The 21,387-nt window shown below is 42.2% G+C and overlaps 1 long non-coding RNA gene across 1 annotated transcript in view; it reads right to left on the bottom strand.

Moving 5' to 3' along the window:
- The window catches only part of LOC120097472 (uncharacterized), a 48,792-nt gene that overhangs the window by 6,204 nt on the left and 21,201 nt on the right, over window positions 1-21,387 (bottom strand). Inside the window, exon 2 of the long non-coding RNA XR_005494890.2 lies at window positions 13,846-14,000. This is a non-coding gene — a long non-coding RNA (uncharacterized LOC120097472). The remainder of the gene's footprint in view (window positions 1-13,845; window positions 14,001-21,387) is intronic.

Below are 21,387 nucleotides of genomic sequence, written 5' to 3'. Positions count from 1 at the left end.
CACAGAGACTGTGGTAGCTTGCCCAGGGCCTGCAACAAGACGGTGTCTCAGTGCTTAGAGGAGAAGTAGACATGAGCCACCATCCCCAACATAGACGACATCTTTAACTGATAACACTCACAGGGGAAAAATTCGTTTTCTTCAACAGAGACTCACTAGGTACAGACACCCACTTAAGGGCAAGTACCATGGCCAATGATAAAAGGACGCAATGGTATTCCTGGAGGTTTATTTTTCTTGTTCCACAGTGCTTTGTCTAGGCATTTTTTTAACATCATAGAGCTTTTGCTTCTATGCTGTTATGTTATGATTTCTGATTTTGTTTGTATTGTGTGTGTGTGTGTGTGTGTGTGTGTGTGTGTGTGTAGAGGATATATGTTTCTTGTTCTTTTTCTTTGACTCTTTTTTCTGTTTCTTTTATTTTATTTTGGTTTGTTTATTTTTAGATGTCTATTTGTATTCTAATGAGAGAGAGAGAGAGAGAGAGAGAGAGAGAGAGAGAGTGGGAGAGAGAGAGAGAGAGAGACAGAGGTTGTGCATTGTGGGGAAATGAGGGTGATCTGAGAGAAGCTAGAGGGGAGGAAACCATAAACAGAATATATTGTATGAACAAAATCAATTTTCAATTAAGAGAAAAAGAAAAGGAAAATAGTAGCACGGGCTTAGGGATGTGGTTCAAGGATAGATAAGTCACCTGATATCCATGACACCAGAGATTCAAGCACTAGAATGGTGATGATGATGATGATGATGATGATGATGATGATGATGATAACAATAATGTTATCACTGTTTGTGGGGTAGGTCTGTTGGTAAAGCCCAATTCTGCCGTTTTAATATCCTCAGACATAAACTTAATAAAACAAATCAAACACCCTACTTATGTTTACCTGAGCCCACCACTCAAGTTCATTTTAATATAAACACGGATTATATTTTAAAATGACACAACCATTTATTTCTATTATCCCAAATTAATGCCCGTCAAAATAATTCAAACCCCTAAGGCATTGCACTGACTCTTGGGAGTGTTTGTGTTTCCTACTGCTCTGCGTAGTTCGCTTGACTCCCATAGAAAGGAGAAAAATAAATGTGCTGAAACCTATCTGTATTACAAATTACCAATGCTTCTAAAATTCACTTCCATCTTGGATCATGCAAATCTGCTTATTAATCATTTATAAAATCTTAATTATAAGACCAGCTTCTCAGGCGGCCAATGCATGGCAGGCGGAAACGTAACCCTCTCACTCCCAGGAATAACACAGTCTGGTCCCTAGAACCAGCGTGAGCAGGAGCCATCACTTCTCTGATGACAGGACATTTGTGCCGGCTCACATTATGATACGGAGATTATCCCGCAGGGTTAATTTAGCAGAATACCTTTTGTGGGATTTTTTTTTTATATACAGAGAATTTCTTTTAATGCATCTGCAGTAAAAAAATTGTGGGAAGGCTATACTTTATTTTGATTGCTTTGCTAAATGAGCTTCCATTAAACAAGAAAAAAAACCAAAAACCAAAGCACTGAAGATTTGGGATATGAATCTGCCTATTCTAAGAGACCAGTATCAGGCCACATTTGTGGCTGTCACATTCATGGTTGCTTATACATATAGATGGGCAAAGGTCTGCCTGACTCTGACTTCTCTTTTAACTGTTAATCACCTTAAACATTAAGATTCACATATTTTTATTTTATATGTGTGTTCTGCCTCCACACATGTCTGTGTACTGCTTACATTGTTAGTGCCAACAAAAGAAAGAATGTGGCTTCAGATTCCCTGAAACTGGAGTTGAGGAGGGTGGTGAACTGCCATTCTGGTGCTGGGAACTGAACCAATGTCCCCTGAAGGAGCAGCAAGTTCTCTTACCGCCGAGCCATCTCTCCAGCTCACTGTTTTCTCTTTTATATTTAGGTACAGCACTGCACTTTTTAAAAACAGCATGCTGTATGCGAATGTAAATGACGGTACCACAGTGATTGGTAGGTTGCACTGATGTCCCAGAGTCTACAGCCTACACTAGGGTTCACTCTGTGGTGTACTTTCTGCAGATTTAGATAAACATTTAAAAACACATCTCCACCTACTACTGTGGTATCATGAGGGTAGCTTCTGTCTTGTACGTCCTTCCCTCTGCCTTAATACCTCTGACCTTTACAGTGTCTCACAGTTTAGAGTCTTCTAGATGTCATATCACTGAAATCGCGCAACATATAACCGTCTCAGATTCAGATCGGCAATAGGTGTTTGAGTTCCCCCAATCCATCTTCCTGGCTTGATGGCTCATTTCACGTTAGTGCTGCCCAATGTTTTACTGCCCGAATGCACTCAATTTGTTTAGCCTTTTACTCATTTAAGGCCGCCTTTGCTGCATCCAAGACTGGCAACTATGAAATAAAGATACTATAATCATCAACATGTATGGGGGCTCCATTACACATCTTCATTTGGTGCCACAGGTTTTCTGGATTTTGCCCACTCTACTAAGGACGTGGTGATGCCTCTGTGTCTTAGTTTGTTCTTCCCTGATGACGTATGATATCTTACATGTTCATTTGCCAGACCATGAGTCTTAGCATCGATATTACCTAACTACTGAAATGGTATTCACAGCCCTCTGTAGCTCCAGTTTCAGGGATCTGTTGCTCTCTCCTAACCTCTGAGGAAACCAGGCATGAAAACAGTAAACAAACACATGCAGGGAAAACACCCACACACATACGAATACACAAATCTAAAAGAGCTAGTGTTTTAGGTAGAGTTTTCTTGCTGTGTAGAGACACCGTGACCATGGCCACTCTTAGAAAGGAGAACATTTAATAAGAGCTGGCTTACAGTTTCAGAAGTTTAGTCCATTATCATCATATTGAGATGCATGGCAGTGTGCTGACAGACATGGTGTTGGAGAAGGAGCTAAGAGTCCAACATCCTGGTAAGCAGGCAGCAGGGAGTGAATGTCACACTAGACCTGGCTTGAGTATTTGAGACCTCAAAGCCTGCCCCCTAGTGATGTCCATTGCCTCCAAGAAAGCCATAGGTACTTCAGTAAGGCCACACCTCCTAATAGTGCCATTCTCTATGAGCCTATGGAGGCCACTTTTATTCAAACCACTCAGGGTAGGGGTCAGGGTGGGAGTGGGGAATAATTAACAATGATAAATGGAGTCAGAGTCAGGCAGACACATACTTGTCTCTATATGTAAGGTCACAAGTAACATGACATCTACAGTTGCAGGTGTCTTGTGTTGGCAGGTAAACTGTTTCGAATCTGTGATTTTTATTTTAGTTTTTTAAATGCCAAATAGCTCATAGAGTAAGCCAAGCAAAACAAAGTCTAGCTGTCCTAAATATGTATGTAGAATGTACATCACAATAATGAGTCCTAATGAAAACTCTGGTCACTGTGAGGTATCAGTGAAGGGTCATCAATTCCAACATTGTGCCATTCTGGAGAAAAATACTGACACTGGGTTATTGATAAAGGAAGCTAGGTGTGTGTATAGAGGCTGGGGTATATGGTAAATCTCTATACTGTACTCTCAAATTTTCTGTGAATTTAAAACTGCTTTAGAAGTTAGACTCCCGGGGGCTTGAGAGGTGGCTCAGTGGTTTAAGAGCACTGACTGCTCTTCCAGAGATCCCGAGTTCAAATCCCAGCAACCACATGGTGGCTCACAACCATCTGTAATGAGATCTGGTGCATCTGAAGACAGCAACAGTGCACTTATATATAATAAATAAATAATTTTTTTAAAAAAGAGAGAAGTTAGGCTTCTATTAACTACAGAATGATTATTATATTCCTTACTTTCCTGTTGCTGTGACAAAACACTTTGACCAATAGGAATTTAGGAGAAGGAAGATTTATTTTAGCTGTAGTCCACATCATTGTCTATCACTGAGGGAAGTTGAGGCAGAGATTCCAGGCAGGAAGTCAAGGTGGGTCTGCTTGCTATCCCACACTCTGTTATGTCTAGCCAGAAAATTCCCTTATGGTCAAGAAATTACAGTAGAAACCATGGAGGAATATTGCTGGACGGTTCACTCATAGGCTCATGCTTAGCTTGTTTTCTTCTACCTTGGACCACCTACCTGTCCAAGGAATAGTGCTACCCAGGAGCTGGCCACTCCTACATCAATTAACAATCAAGACAACCCCCTCCCCTGACTCACCATGGCCACAGGCCCTCTGAGCCGGTAATTCTCTCTCAGATGAACCTAGGCCTTGGTGAGTGGACAGGCAAAGGTAACTCGGACACGTATTCATTAGTTTCTTCATCTGTGAGATCCACTATCTGAGAGACAATGAAGAGGGGGAAGGCCGCCATAGCAGGGGAGACACGACAAGTTTCACATCAGTAGGAGTCTGTGGCTGGGATTCCTTACAGCTTGGTGGACCAGGAAGCAGAGAAATGTAAATTTCTCTGGCATTTAGCTGGATCTCCCTGCCCCCCTTCATTCAGTTTGGAATCCCAGCTCATGAATCAGTGCTGCCTACATTAAGGATATATTTTTCCCTTTGGTTAATTCCTTTGGACAAGCTCTTAAAAGACACAAAGTCATACTTTGTTAATGTCTTAGGTATTTATAAATCCAGTCATGTTATAATTGAAATTAACCAACATGAGTCCATCCTTCTTCAACTTGACATCCAATAGATCACAAATTTTCCTCTTTCTCTTCTCTCTCTCTCTCTCTCTCTCTCTCTCTCTCTCTCTCTCTCTCTCTCTCTCTCGTTTGTTTGAGACAGGGTTTCTCTGTGTACCCCCTCTGCCTCCCAAGTGCTGGGATTAAAGGTGCCACCCTCTGGTCACAGATTTTTTAATTAACATTTTTAGTGAGTGTGTGTGTGTGTGTGTGTGTGTGTATGTGTGTGTGTGTGTGTATGCACATGTGTGTGTGTACATGAGTTTATGCATACCACATGTGCCATAAGTTGTCTTCTGATTATCATGTATGTACTCTTGTTTTGGTATGGGAATATTTCTTCTCTGCTTCTTAACATTAGTTACAGACTTCTAATGTTAAAAGGCATAAGCATTCGCATCCCAAAACAGAGGGTGTGTGGAAGTCAGAAGACAACTAAGGAGTCAGTCTTCTTTTCACTATGTAGGCTCCAGGACTGACATCATGCCCGTTCTCCCTCTCTCTTCTCTCACTAGAGCACCCCTCCCCCATTTTCCCATTTCTTCTTTAGACCACTGTACTCTGTTTATTCCTCTCCTAGCTACTTTAAAAAACAGAATCACGTTGAGAACTGAAACTCGTCATCACGAGGCATCATGTGAGTGCTGGGTCTAACAGAGCTTACACTCTTCGTTCTGAGGATAATGAAGCCTTACTTTTTTAGGCTAGACTCAGTAGGACCACGATCAACCATGTATCTAACATAAAATGTTAAGGTAATCTTTGAAGTATACAGTGTGTACCTGTTTTCTAAATATCGACTCCGAAGTATAACATCTCAGAAACAAAACCTGGATATTATGTAGTTATGTATCACACACACACACACACACACACACACACACACACATTTATATATGCATTTACATTCTGTGAATTGTATATTTGTATATACATTTTGTATAGAAAATGCAATTGTATGAAGTAAGAATTAGGTCTAAATTACAGATATTTTCTTCTCGGGCATAGAGAAGGATTTACTTTCAAATGCTTTAGTCTGCTTTAGCATAGCTCAAAACTTCACCATGAAAACAAGGCCATGGTGCAGGCTTTTCTTCGAGGTCTCTGAGCTCTGTCCTGCCTTCCTAGGCCCCAAGTGGGGATGTAAACTTCTCATTACAGCACCTACTTCCTCTAGAGGTTTCAAATCTCTCCCAGTGCAGTGGAGGCCTGATATTTTGTCCCTCTTGCTAAAGGACCAGCCTAGCCTGCAAGGACTAGTCCACCCCTAAATAAAAACATGCAAAGAGCTGCAAGCGGATTGCAGCCTCCCATACTTTAGATCCCGAGGAATGAAAACAATGTGTGTAATTCAAATAGAACAAATCCCAGTGTGCCTCCAAAGGAAACGTGTGTTTATATCTAGGATTTCAGCACCAGACCCAGGCTTCCGATTGAACACCCTGAACTGTATGTTTGTGGTCTGCCGCAGGCCCGCTTTAACACAAGAGGGTCACATCTCCATTTGGGGTTGAGAGCTGGGCATGAGGGCACACGCCTTAAATCTCAGCATTCAGGAAACTCTCAGAGTCCAAGGACAGCCTGGACTACATGGTAAGTTCCAAGCCAGCCAAAACTATATAGTAAGACCCTGAGTAATAACAAAAAAACTGAAAGAATTATAGCACTCTGATATGCACACCAGGTTATATGTGTGTTTGACTAGCTCAACAGTCTACCACACGCAAACGTATATTAAACATTTATATCCATTGAAAGGAGATAGATTTCTTTCTTTTTTTTTTTTTTTTATTAACTTGAGTATTTCTTATATACATTTCGAGTGTTATTCCCTTTCCCGGTTTCCGGGCAAACATCCCCCTCCCTCCTCCTCTTCCTTATGGGTGTTCCCCTCCCAACCCTCCCCCCATTGCCGCCCTCCCCCCATAGACTAGTTCACTGGGGGTTCAGTCTTAGCAGGACCCAGGGCTTCCCCTTCCACTGGTGCTCTTACTAGGATATTCATTGCTACCTATGGGGTCAGAGTCCAGGGTCAGTCCATGTATAGTCTTTAGGTAGTGGCTTAGTCCCTGGAAGCTCTGGTTGCTTGGCATTGTTGTTCATAAGGGGTCTCGAGCCCCTTCAAGCTCTTCCAGTTCTTTCTCTGATTCCTTCAATAGGGGTCCTATTCTCAGTTCAGTGGTTTGCTGCTGGCATTCGCCTCTATATTTGCTGTATTCTGGCTGTGTCTCTCAGGAGCGATCTACATCCGGCTCCTGTCGGTCTGCACTTCTTTGCTTCATCCATCTTGTCTAATTGGGTGGCTGTATATGTATGGGCCACATGTGGGGCAGGCTCTGAATGGGTGTTCCTTCAGTCTCTGTTTTAATCTTTGCCTCTCCCTTCCCTGCCAAGGGTATTCTTTTTCCTCATTTAAAGAAGGAGTGAAGCATTCACATTTTGATCATCCGTCTTGAGTTTCGTTTGTTCTAGGGATCTAGGGTAATTCAAGCATTTGGGCTAATAGCCACTTATCAATGAGTGCATACCATGTATGTCTTTCTGTGATTGGGTTAGCTCACTCAGGATGATATTTTCCAGTTCCAACCATTTGCCTACGAATTTCATAAACTCGTTGTTTTTGATAGCTGAGTAATATTCCATTGTGTAGATGTACCACATTTTCTGTATCCATTCCTCTGTTGAAGGGCATCTGGGTTCTTTCCATTTTCTGGCTATTATAAATAAGGCTGCGATGAACATAGTGGAGCACGTGTCTCTTTTATATGTTGAGGCATCTTTTGGGTATATGCCCAAGAGAGGTATAGCTGGATCCTCAGGCAGTTCAATGTCCAATTTTCTGAGGAACCTCCAGACTGATTTCCAGAAGGGTTTTACCAGTTTGCAATCCCAACAATGGAGGAGTGTTCCTCTTTCTCCACATCCTCGCCAGCATCTGCTGTCACCTGAGTTTTTGATCTTAGCCATTCTCACTGGTGTGAGGTGAAATCTCAGGGTTGTTTTGATTTGCATTTCCCTTATGACTAAAGATGTTGAACATTTCTTTAGGTGTTTCTCAGCCATTCGGCATTCCTCAGCTGTGAATTCTTTGTTTAGCTCTGAACCCCATTTTTAATAGGGTTATTTGTTTCCCTGCGGTCTAACTTCTTGAGTTCTTTGTATATTTTGGATATAAGGCCTCTATCTGTTGTAGGATTGGTAAAGATCTTTTCCCAATCTGTTGGTTGCCGTTTTGTCCTAACCACAGTGTCCTTTGCCTTACAGAAGCTTTGCAGTTTTATGAGATCCCATTTGTCGATTCTTGATCTTAGAGCATAAGCCATTGGTGTTTTGTTCAGGAAATTTTTTCCAGTGCCCATGTGTTCCAGATGCTTCCCTAGTTTTTCTTCTATTAGTTTGAGTGTGTCTGGTTTGATGTGGAGGTCCTTGATCCACTTGGACTTAAGCTTTGTACAGGGTGATAAGCATGGATTGATCTGCATTCTTCTACATGTTGCCCTCCAGTTGAACCAGCACCATTTGCTGAAAATGCTATCTTTTTTCCATTTGATGGTTTTGGCTCCTTTGTCAAAAATCAAGTGACCATAGGTGTGTGGGTTCATTTCTGGGTCTTCAATTCTATTCCATTGGTCTATCTGTCTGTTTCTGTACCAATACCATGCAGTTTTTATCACTATTGCTCTGTAATACTGCTTGAGTTCAGGGATAGTGATTCCCCCTGAAGTCCTTTTATTGTTGAGGATAGCTTTAGCTATCCTGGGTTTTTTGTTATTCCAGATGAATTTGCAAATTGTTCTGTCTAACTCTTTGAAGAATTGGATTGGTATTTTGATGGGGATTGCATTGAATCTGTAGATCGCTTTTGGTAAAATGGCCATTTTTACTATATTAATCCTGCCAATCCATGAGCATGGGAGATCTTTCCATCTTCTGAGGTCTTCTTCAATTTCTTTCCTCAGTGTCTTGAAGTTCTTATTGTACAGATCTTTTACTTGCTTGGTTAAAGTCACACCGAGGTACTTTATATTATTTGGGTCTATTATGAAGGGTGTCGTTTCCCTAATTTCTTTCTCGGCTTGTTTCTCTTTTGTATAGAGGAAGGCAACTGATTTATTTGAGTTAATTTTATACCCAGCCACTTTGCTGAAGTTGTTTATCAGCTTTAGTAGTTCTCTGGTGGAACTTTTGGGATCACTTAAATATACTATCATGTCATCTGCAAATAGTGATATTTTGACCTCTTCTTTTCCGATCTGTATCCCTTTGATCTCCTTTTGTTGTCTGATTGCTCTGGCTAGAACTTCAAGAACTATATTGAATAAGTAGGGAGAGAGTGGGCAGCCTTGTCTAGTCCCTGATTTTAGTGGGATTGCTTCAAGTTTCTCTCCATTTAGTTTAATGTTAGCAACTGGTTTGCTGTATATGGCTTTTACTATGTTTAGGTATGGGCCTTGAATTCCTATTCTTTCCAGTACTTTTATCATGAAGGAGTGTTGAATTTTGTCAAATGCTTTCTCAGCATCTAATGAAATGATCATGTGGTTCTGTTCTTTCAGTTTGTTTATATAATGGATCACATTGATGGTTTTCCGTATATTAAACCATCCCTGCATGCCTGGGATGAAGCCTACTTGATCATGGTGGATGATTGTTTTGATGTGCTCTTGAATTCGGTTTGCCAGAATTTTATTGAGTATTTTTGCGTCGATATTCATAAGAGAAATTGGTCTGAAGTTCTCTTTCTTTGTTGGGTCTTTGTGTGGTTTAGGTATAAGAGTAATTGTGGCTTCGTAGAAGGAATTCGGTAGGGCTCCATCTGTTTCAATTTTGTGGAATAGTTTGGATAATATTGGTATGAGGTCTTCTATGAAGGTTTGATAGAATTCTGCACTAAACCCGTCTGGACCTGGGCTCTTTTTGGTTGGGAGACCTTTAATGACTGCTTCTATTTCCTTAGGAGTTATGGGGTTGTTTAACTGGTTTATCTGTTCCTGATTTAACTTCGATACCTGGTATCTGTCTAGGAAATTGTCCATTTCCTGAAGATTTTCAAATTTTGTTGAATATAGGTTTTTATAGTAAGATCTGATGATTTTTTGAATTTCCTCCGAATCTGTAGTTATGTCTCCCTTTTCATTTCTGATTTTGTTAATTTGGACACACTCTCTGTGTCCTCTCGTTAGTCTGGCTAAGGGTTTATCTATCTTGTTGATTTTCTCAAAGAACCAACTTTTGGTTCTGTTGATTCTTTCTATGGTCCTTTTTGTTTCTACTTGGTTGATTTCAGCTCTGAGTTTGATTATTTCCTGCCTTCTACTCCTCCTGGGTGTATTTGCTTCTTTTTGTTCTAGAGCTTTTAGGTGTGCTGTCAAGCTGCTGACATATGCTCTTTCCTGTTTCTTTCTGCAGGCACTCAGCGCTATGAGTTTTCCTCTTAGCACAGCTTTCATTGTGTCCCATAAGTTTGAGTATGTTGTATCTTCATTTTCATTAAATTCTAAAAAGTTTTTAATTTCTTTCTTTATTTCTTCCTTGACCAGGTTATCATTGAGTAGAGCATTGTTCAATTTCCACGTATATGTGGGCATTCTTCCCTTATTGTTATTGAAGACCAGTTTTAGGCCGTGGTGGTCCGATAGCACGCATGGGATTATTTCTATCTTTCTGTACCTGTTGAGGCCCGTTTTTTGACCAATTATATGGTCAATTTTGGAGAAAGTACCATGAGGAGCTGAGAAGAAGGTATATCCTTTTGCTTTAGGATAGAATGTTCTATAAATATCCGTTAAGTCCATTTGGCTCATGACTTCTCTTAGTCTGTCGACATCACTGTTTAATTTCTGTTTCCATGATCTGTCCATTGATGAGAGTGGGGTGTTGAAATCTCCCACTATTATTGTGTGAGGTGCAATGTGTGTTTTGAGCTTTAGTAAGGTTTCTTTTACGTATGTAGGTGCCCTTGTATTTGGGGCATAGATATTTAGGATTGAGAGTTCATCTTGGTGGATTTTTCCTTTGATGAATATGAAGTGTCCTTCCTTATCTTTTTTGATGACTTTTAGTTGGAAATTGATTTTATTTGATATTAGAATGGCTACTCCAGCTTGCTTCTTCTGACCATTTGCTTGGAAAGTTGTTTTCCAGCCTTTCACTCTGAGGTAGTGTCTGTCTTTGTCTCTGAGGTGTGTTTCCTGTAGGCAGCAGAATGCAGGGTCCTCGTTGCGTATCCAGTTTGTTAATCTATGTCTTTTTATTGGGGAGTTGAGGCCATTGATATTGAGAGATATTAAGGAATAGTGATTATTGCTTCCCGTTATATTCATATTTGGATGTGAGGTTATGTTTGTGTGCTTTCATTCTCTTTGTTTTGTTGCCAAGACGATTAGTTTCTTGCTTCTTCTAGGGTATAGCTTGCCTCCTTATGTTGGGCTTTACCATTTATTATCCTTTGTAGTGCTGGATTTGTAGAAAGATATTGTGTAAATTTGGTTTTGTCATGGAATATCTTGGTTTCTCCATCAATGTTAATTGAGAGTTTTGCTGGATACAGTAACCTGGGCTGGCATTTGTGTTCTCTTAGGGTCTGTATAACATCAGTCCAGGATCTTCTGGCCTTCATAGTTTCTGGCGAGAAGTCTGGTGTGATTCTGATAGGTCTCCCTTTATATGTTACTTGACCTTTTCCCCTTACTGCTTTTAATATTCTTTCTTTATTTTGTGCGTTTGGTGTTTTGACAATTATGTGACGGGAGGTGTTTCTTTTCTGGTCCAATCTATTTGGAGTTCTGTAGGCTTCTTGTATGTCTATGGGTATCTCTTTTTTTAGGTTAGGGAAGTTTTCTTCTATGATTTTGTTGAAGATATTTACTGGTCCTTTGAGCTGGGAGTCTTCACTCTCTTCTATACCTATTATCCTTAGGTTTGATCTTCTCATTGAGTCCTGGATTTCCTGTATGTTTTGGACCAGTAGCTTTTTCCACTTTACATTATCTTTGACAGTTGAGTCAATGATTTCTATGGAATCTTCTGCTCCTGAGATTCTCTCTTCCATCTCTTGTATTCTGTTGGTGAAGTTTGTATCTACAGCTCCTTGTCTCTTCTTTTGGTTTTCTATATCCAGGGTTGTTTCCATGTGTTCTTTCTTGATTGCTTCTATTTCCATTTTTAATTCCTTCAACTGTTTGATTGTGTTTTCCTGGAATTCTTTCAGGGATTTTTGCGATTCCTCTCTGTAGGCTTTTACTTGTTTATTAATGTTTTCCTGTGCTTCCCTAAGTGTGTTCAAGTCTTTCTTGAAGTCCTCCAGCATCATGATCAAATATGATTTTGAAACTAGATCTTGCTTTTCTGGTGTGTTTGGATATTCCATGTTTGTTTTGGTGGGAGAATTGGGCTCCGATGATGGCATGTAGTCTTGGTTTCTGTTGCTTGGGTTCCTGCGCTTGCCTCTCGCCATCAGATTATCTCTAGTGTTACTTTGTTCTGCTATTTCTGACAGTGGCTAGACTGTCCTATAAGCCTGTGTGTCAGGAGTGCTGTAGACCTGTTTTCCTCTCTTTCAGTCAGTTATGGGGACAGAGCGTTCTGCTTTCGGGCGTGTAGTTTTTCCTCTCTACAGGTCTTCAGCTGTTCCTGTGGGCCTGTGTCTTGAGTTCACCAGGCAGCTTTCTTGCAGCAGAAAATTTGGTCTTACCTGTGGTCCTGAGGCTCAGGTTTGCTCGTGGGGTGCTGCCCAGGGGCTCTCTGCAGAGGCAGCAACCAGGAAGACCTGTGCCGCCCCTTCCGGGAGCTTCAGTGCACCAGGGTTCCAGATGGTCTTTGGCTTTTTCCTCTGGCATCCGAGATGTGTGTGCAGGGAGCAGTCTCTTCTGGTTTCCCAGGCTTGTCTGCCTCTCTGAAGGTTTAGCTCTCCCTCCCACGGGATTTGGGTGCAGAGAACTGTTTATCCGGTCCGTTTCCTTCAGGGTCCGGCGGTGTCTCTGGCAGGGGTCCTGCCGCTCCTGGGCCCTCCCCCACGGGAGCCCAGAGGCCTTATACAGTTTCCTCTTGGGCCAGGGATGTGGGCAGGGGTGAGCAGTGTTGGTGGTCTCTTCCGCTCTGCAGCCTCAGGAGTGCCCACCTGACCAGGCGGTTGGGTCTCTCTCTCACCGGGTCTGGGAGCAGAGAGCTGCTGCGGGCCGGGATCCGCGGGGAAGGAGATAGATTTCTAATATCATTTTACTTTATTGATTATTTTTTTTGCTTGTTTTGGTTGGTTTTATTTGGTCAGGAGATAAAATTAATCAAGGAACGAGTTGCTGAGAGAGCTTGCTCCTATGGTTTGCATATATCAAGTGTCCTTGGTCTATCTAGTTACTGCAACGGACTGCAATCATCGCTATGTTGTCGTTTCTGTCGTTCTTTGTTGTATGTTATGCATAGCTACTCTGAATTGTGATATTACCATTATCTTACAGAGTTGTTCATGTGTGTATATGTGTGTGTGTGTGCATGTGTGCATGCAGGAAAGAGGTAAAAGGTGGGTGTTGACTTGAATAATCTTTCACCTTATTTTGATTCAGGGCCTCTGACTGAACCTGGATTCTACTGAAGCCGCCATCCTGGCTGGCCAGCCCTGGGAATGCTTCTCACTCTGTCTCCCCAGTTTGGGGATTACAGGTATGTGGCGATCCATGTGCTTTTGACTCAAACTCTTGTCCTCATGCTCATGTGGCAAGTGGTATGCTGACTGCAGCATTCTTCCCAAGCCCCTTGTCTTCTCTCTCTCTCTCTCTCTCTCTCTCTCTCTCTCTCTCTCTCTCTCCCTCTCTCTCTCTGTATATATGTGTAACAGTCCATTGAACATCACAGAGGCCATCTCTACCACCCTCATTGAATTAAAATTTCATGTGTGTGCGTGTGTGTATGAGTGTGTGCATGTGTGTGTGTGTGTGTGTGTGTGTGTGTGTGTGTGTGTGTGTGTAAGTCCATTGAACATCACACAGGCAATCTCCACCTCCCTCATTGAATTCAAATGCCATTCACAATGCTCATATTTCAACTGCCTAATTGTTTTATTCGGCGGTTTAAAAGCACATTTGTTCCCTTTAGAATTCTGGTCACTTTCCTTTCAAGTTGGTAGTGAAGTTTCAGCAACGGGTGGAATCTTAACAGAAAGCATCTCTAGCAATCGACGATCAACTGGTGGGCTTACCTCTTCCCACTTTTCATTTGCGGGGAGAGTAATAAAATCCTGCCATCACTGTCAAAGCCCTCCAGCTGTCTTTCTGCACATACGAATCCCAGCCTCTCAGTATTCCATCAGTAAGTGAAGCATGCTGCGGTGTTATATTTATACATTTTATGTATCTGTTGATAGAACATAAACAAGTAAATCTGAGGATGTTCTTTCAAGATCTATTCCTAAAGAAAAGTAAAACGTGTGTGCGCGCACACACACACACACATACATGCACACACACACACACACACACACACACACACACACACACACATGCACGGCACGCACACAATATTCAGACTTGCAGAGTTGACAGCCTTTCTCCCCCTGGGCGGGATGGCCCACTGAGACTGCTTATGGGATTTAAAGGAGAGGTTTACTTCTCCATTCTCAGCAGAGGTGGTCCTCATGCCCATCTGCAAAGTCAGAGAAGAAACAGCACCTACTGTGATTTAGGCAAGCTGGTTCTTGGTGTATTGAGAGCTTAGTCCTCAGTCTGGCACAACTGGAGACAGAGGGCCTTTAAGAAGTAGGTACGAGTCAGGTGTGGTGGCACACAAATTAACCCTAGGACCTGGGAGGCAGAGAAAGGTGGCTCTCTATGAGAGGTCATCCCAGTCTACAGGGTGAGTTCCAGGACAGGTAGAACTACATAGTGAGACCGTGTCTCAAAATGAGGAGGAGGAGGAGAAAAAGGAGGAGGAGGAGGAAGAGGAAGAGGAAGAAGAGAAGGAAGAGAAAGAGGACAATGCCCTAGTGGGGACTTCTTAGGTAGCTGGGTCATGCCCTTGAAGGAATCTACTGACTCTCTTTTCTTTATCTCTTTCCTCCTCAGGTACAAGATAAGCACTTTTCCCCAGAACACTCTCGTCATGATGTGTTGACCAACCACAGCCTGAAATCAGCAGGGCCAGGAAGTTATAACCTGAACCTCCAAGTTTGTGAGCCCGAATAACCTTATTTTTCCTTAGAAGTTGATTTATCTCAGGATTTATCTTGGATTCTGTTTGTTCACTGTTAGAGTTGTTTTGAGATAGGGTCTCTGTCTCCCAGGCTGGCCCCGAAGCTTTCTTTGTTGCTCGGGCTGACCTCACATTTGCAATCTTCCTACTTCTGCTGCTCTTAAGTGTTTCAGTTTCCTATTTTGCACTATGTATACTTTATCACAATAAGAAATAAAATAGGGATGGTTAGTTAAAGCTTAGCATACACATCTACAACATGACCTCTGCACCTACGGCTCAGGGGTCATTGTGTATGTGGGAGTGAGCAGACTATAAGAGACAGAGGAACAGGACGTTTGTAGGACTGTGTTTCCTGGTAATGTCAGAAGCTGTACCTAGGAAGGCTCATCATTGTGACTGCCAAGTCATGAACTACATAGGGAGAACAGCAATGGGCATGTTAATGCGGGTGGTGGCAGACTCATGAGGCCTCAACTCCACACAGAGAAACTACAGACAGCTAAGGTAGGCCAAGAGCTGGAGAAATAGTCTTCCCTGGGGCGGGCACACCAAAGAGCCAGCCCTTAAAATATCTACATACAAACAACATTATGCAGACCAAGAAGGTTGGATTTAAGTATTTAGGAACACACACACACACACACACACACACACACACACACACCACATACTCACACACATACACTCACACACACACACACCACACACACCACACACACACATACACCACATACCACACACACACCACACACCACACACACACACACATTCACACACACACACTCACACACTCACACACACACACCACACCACACACACACACCATATACCACACACACACACACCACACACACCACACACACACACACACACACACACACACACACACACACACACACAGACCAATTAAGAAAGAGTCCATGATTTCACAGATAGTAAGGAGGACATAGTGATTCTCTGGCCTACTGGCAGGCATGGGACTAAAGGAGAAAGCTATAATTATAATCTCAAAAAAAGAAAACCCCTTTTTAAAACCCCATTTTAAAAACAGAAAACGAGCATCACATCTGTTTCTGGAACAGAACACTCACATTTGCTCAGACAGGAATCCACTCACGCTCATTCACTTTGGTTTCTTATGTAAGCTCTCCGCCCAGAAGTTCTCGAAGGTGCTCTTGTATGGTTCTGCCCTTGCAAGTGTCCCCATCCCCGCCCATACCCACATACCAAGGGCTGCAGCCTTTCTTTCTACAGCCTTGCTGAAACCCCTCTGTCACACCCTATGGTAGAGGACCCCTTTTCATCCTCCCTATAGACAGCCAATCTGTGGGCCAGGAAGAAAAGGAGAGAGGCACCTGTCTTTGGGGCTTGGGTTCCAGAGACCAGGATTCCAATTTGCCTGAGCCTTGAGGGTCTCAAGTTTCCCCCAACATCCTCTGGCTTTGCAAGAGTTTAAATATCTTATCTTCTTGAACACATACAAAACTTTAATTTTTAAATTCTGTGCAAATGGCCTTGAAAGTAGAAACTTAATACAAACAGGATTTTGAGTACTCTGTGTAGTTATGTGTTTGTGTCTTTCTATATGGTATGCACTTGTTTGAGTCAACTTTTAAAGTCTGTCAAAAATGGTATTTAAAAAGTGAAAACAATACAAACAGGATCCATCATGAACACTCTGTGTAGTGTGTATTTGTATGCCTATATATGGTATGTGCTTGTTTGTGTGTGTAGGTGAAGGCATGTTCATGCAACACCATGCATGTGGAGGTCAGAGGACAACCCTCTGACATCCGTCCCTACCTTTAGAGGTGGGGTCTCTCTCTGCTTTAGTCAGGCTTGGCCTTCTAGAGATTCCCTTGTCTCTATCAACATAGCCCCATAGAGGCAAGCCAGAATGACCAGCATTGTAATACTACATCTGGCTTTGTACGTGGGTTCTGGGAACCTGTGCTTGGTTTGCCAGGCTTGTGTGGCTATTGCTTTTACCCATGGAACCATCTCCCTAGCTCTCATGAGAGTTTTGTGAAAGTGCATAGATTAGATGAGGTCACTAGAGTGGAGCCACTATGATTGATTTCAAGTGGCTTCCTAAGGAGAGGAAGAGAAACTGCACACACGAGGTACACACTTCTCTCACCTAATGGGATGCAGTCACAGTGGCCAAATGGCTTCTCAGAACCCGTGGTACAATATCTGGACTTCCGCCTTTGAGAACTGTGAGCGACAAAATATCTCTTTTCTTTATAAATATCCTGCCTCAACTATTTTGTTGTAGTAATCAAAAAAAAGAAAGAAAGAAAGAAAGAAAGGAAGGAAGAAAGACATAAAAGAAAGAAAAAAAGGAAGGAAGGAAGAAAGAGGGAGAGAGAAAGAAGCCCAGACTAATACAGATTCTAACTCATTTAGACACATGGGATTAAAACGAGTCCAACACCTGGGAGGAGGAACTCCTGGACCAGCTTCTCTATTATTTCATCCTCTCTGGAGTTTTGCATGGAAAACAGCTCTACTATGTACTTTAACTAAATTCAGAAGGCAAAAAATGGCAGCTTCTTCCAAGAGGAATCCAGAGTGTGGATGGATGTAGCTAGGTTTTCATGCCAAAACCTTACACACAGACAGCCAAGAGTTGCTGCTCACAATGATGAAACCTGGTATCCTTCCAGGAAACTTTGGTTTGTAATAAATGCTGACAGAGTCTTTTCTATTTCTCCTACAAATAACTTGTTGATCCAGTTATCGTTATTAATTAATATGCCCCTGGGCAGTTCAGAGCACTGGTGAGAAGATGAATCGCACCCCAACCCTTGTTCCCACCACCAGCACCCAGCCTCCAGGACAGTGGTGCTGAGGAGTGGATGAGGGGCAGGCTGCATCCTCTCATGAAATTGCTAGCATATCTCTCAGGCTTTGACAAAGTCTTCTTGTGGGTGGCATTGAGGCCCTGCAGAGATCTGCTCAAGATCAAACTCAGTACAGATGAATGTGATCTTCTGGAAAACGGGAGTGTCTCTTTGCAGATATAAGCAAGAGTAGATGAGGTCATATTGGCTTAGGGTGGTACTAACTCCCTCCCATATCTGCTGTGTTTGGAAGAGAAAGGGCGGGGAAATTTGACACAGAAATGCACATGAACACAGAGTAATATCATGTAGTGACAAGCGAGGGGATCGGTGACATAATTCCAGGCTATTGTGCACTGAGGGCTGCCGGCAGCCTCCAATGCGCAGGCCTGGAATGGATTCACCCTGTAAGCCTCACGCACCCTGATTTTTTTTACCTCAGTCCTCCTGAACTCGAAAGAACATGTTCCATTTCTCATTTATATTTTTGCGTTATGCTCTTTTCCTTTGTCACTGATACTCAAATGGGATTTGACTCCATTACCTACAATGGCTGAGAACTCCTGGGCTCAAGTGATCTTCCTACCCTAGGTTCCGAGGAACTGAGACTGCGGGTCCTCACATCATTGCTGGCAGGATTATTAATTTTCTATACCATTCTGTTTGTTGTAGTTGCCATAGCAACCCTAGAAAATGAATTGAAATCCATAGGAGAGGCTGGGCCTTGTGGCATAGGTGTATAACCCCTGTACTGGGAGACTGAGGCTGGGGTATTACAAACTCAATGCCTGCCTGATCTACTGAGTGAGTTCAAGGACATCCCCAGAAACTTAGTAAAGCCTCATCTTAAAAAGTAAAAAAGAAGGCTAGATGTGTATGTGCTGGATAGTTTTATGTCAACTTGACACAAGTTAAAATCCTCCGAGGGGAGGAAGTCTTTGTTAAGAAAATGCCTTCTATAAGATCAGGCTATAGGCACATTTGTAAGAAATTTTCTTATTTTTCTGGCCTTTTCTTAATTAGTGATCAGTGGGGGAGGACCTACCCCATGGTGGATGGTTCCTTCCCTGGGTTGGTGATCCTTTATATGAAGGCAGGCTGAGCAAACCACAGGGAGTGCCTCTGCATCGGTTCCTGCCTCAGGGTTCCTGCCCCGCTTGAGTTCCTGTCCTGACTTTCTTCAGTGATGGACTACAATGTAGAAGTGTAAACCAAACACACCTTTTCCTCCACAGCTTGGTTTTGGTCATGGCGTTTCACCACAGCAGTAGTAACCCTAACTAAGACAGCACAGCTCTGTAGTAGAATACTTGTCCAGAAGACGCAAGGCCCTGGGTTAAATTGATCCCCAGTAATTCGAAGTAAGCAATTGATTGGTTAAAAACAAATCGTTCCTATGTCAAAATGTGTTCTTAAGACAAGGCCAAGGAAACTTTTTGGTTTGCTATGAAGTGTTGAAAGTGTGAGCTTGGTGAGTCATCGATACTGCTTTCTTCTTGGGCCACTATGGTGTTTGGCATAGACATTGTCCCCCAGCCACAGAGAGTACAAAATAATTCCAGTGTGTATCTCGATCAATTCTCTTCATTTTGTTTTAAACTCCCAGTATGTCGTTCGATAGCGTTATATTGATTTATGTTTTTATGTTGTTGCTAGCTCTTTATTATTATTATTAGCATTATTGTTATTATTTTGGACTAAAGAAAAATTAATTAAGAAGCAAGCAAACAACTCTTATAACCGGATAAACCCGTCATTCTCGTCTCCAGGGACAGGTGCTGAAATATGATTAGCTCAAATCATTAGCTCTGAAAGAGGCTAGATTAAATCTCGAACTAAATTGGCCTTCTTATTTCAGAGATCAGAGGTCACTCTTCTCATTTCAGGCTTGGAAAATGGAGGCCTAAGGTCAGGTGATAGAATACTAACAGATGCTCTCATCTGTGCCCCTGGCTATCCCAACACTCTGCTACCGGGTGTCCACCTCGGGTGTAGGGAGCAGCCATAGTTGGTATTTCACAGTGTAACAAACAAGGATGCAGCTTGAAAGTATTTTTCATTATTTATAATAAATAATTAATTATTTGATAGACTCAAGAAGCCACCCACCTACATTCTGGTTGTCACACTCCCAAAGGGAGAGCCTTTGGAAGGAGGGGCTACAGGGCATGAAGCAAAAGCCCTATGCTTTTAGGCTCACAGTTTGCTGCTGAACAACCTTGTCAGCTAACCTACCTTTTATTAATCACAAAGCTAAACAATATTAGCAGAAAACGTTTTATTCTAGAAATGGTGGGCTTGGTTATTTGGATTGCATTAAGATATTGAAAAGCCCAAAAGATCACAAATGGAGACTCTCTCAGGTTTTAGGTAAAGCCTACTCTGAGGATAATACATGCAACACCTTCGGCAGCAGATGGGGAGAGCAGGAAAAAAAGAGTGGGTTGGCTAAAAGTAGCTCAGGACGCGGAGTTTTCAAGACGTTTAGGACAGGGACCAGGTGTGTAGCACAGAGTGTAATCTCAGCACTGGGGGAAGGGGCAGAAGGGATTAAGGTCCTCAGGTACCTAGTGAGGTAGAGGCTAGACTAGGCTGTATGAGACTCTGTGTAAAACAAGAAAGAATTTCAAATGAACAGTGTCATAAATACATAATACAGAACAGAGAGAGATGGAGACATGGAGGAGACAGGGAAAGGGTCTAATGCATTTTTAAAAATATACATCATCAAAAAAAGGAGTTTTAAAAAGAAAAGTGTGTTTGCAACAGTAACGATTCTTAAAATAGCCACATAGTCACTACTATGCCTACAAGTTTATAATTCCTTAATCTTTTTAAATATCTGGTCCAGAACATACATCCAACTCCAACATCCCCGCAAGTGAGGGAAGAGCGAGCGAGTTGGTGTGTAAACAGATGATGAGGAAGAAATTTTCAGCATTAATAGAAGACTCTATTTCTGGATTCACAAGACCAGTTAATAGTAAGATCAATATCTGGACATAGTTGAACAAACTGAAGAAAATGAAAGACAAAGGGGAAAGAAGGAAGACCAGGAAGAAAAGTCAGAGTCTTTTTGAAGGAACAGCAATTAGGGGCACAGTCTAACCATCTCCGGAAATAGATGCCGGCTGAACCTCGTGGTCATCAGAAAAGACCTGAGAGCCACAGTCTGTGCTCATCATGCACGCCTGAGAAGCCATGTAAGCACAAGCCTATCAGAGATTATTCACAGACACCTGGGACTCGAACCCCTGCCCCAGTAGCTGCTAGACTCCTTAATTCTAGCATCCCCACCTCTTTGTAACTACCACTGGTTAGTTACCTGATGCAAACTCCTCCAATTATTCACTCTTCTTTTGTAGCTTAAAAAAATCAGCTTGTTTTGTTTTTATTATCAACAAGGTGTGGAACAGAATAAAGGAGTGAGCTAAGGAGCACTCGTTTTAAAAACAAAACCAAAACAAATCCCTAGATCTGTGGTTTCAAGAACATTGTGGGAAAGTGGTCTCATATACACTAATTACGGCCTGGGAGTATAGCTTTGTATTAGAGTCAGTTTTGTAGCATGCACAAGACCTTACGTCCAACCCCTAGTACCTAAATGATGATGTTGATGGCGATGACGCCAAAGACAACATATTAATTGCTGGGTGACTGGGGAGAGCACTTTGGAATGTGGTATTGAGAACTTCAAAGTATCC

Source organism: Rattus norvegicus, chromosome 16 (genome assembly GCF_036323735.1).
Source record: "Rattus norvegicus strain BN/NHsdMcwi chromosome 16, GRCr8, whole genome shotgun sequence".
In the NCBI taxonomy this organism is placed as follows: Eukaryota; Metazoa; Chordata; class Mammalia; order Rodentia; family Muridae; genus Rattus; species Rattus norvegicus.
Note: the sequence above shows the minus strand (reverse complement) of the source record. Positions and strands in the feature narration are given on the sequence as shown.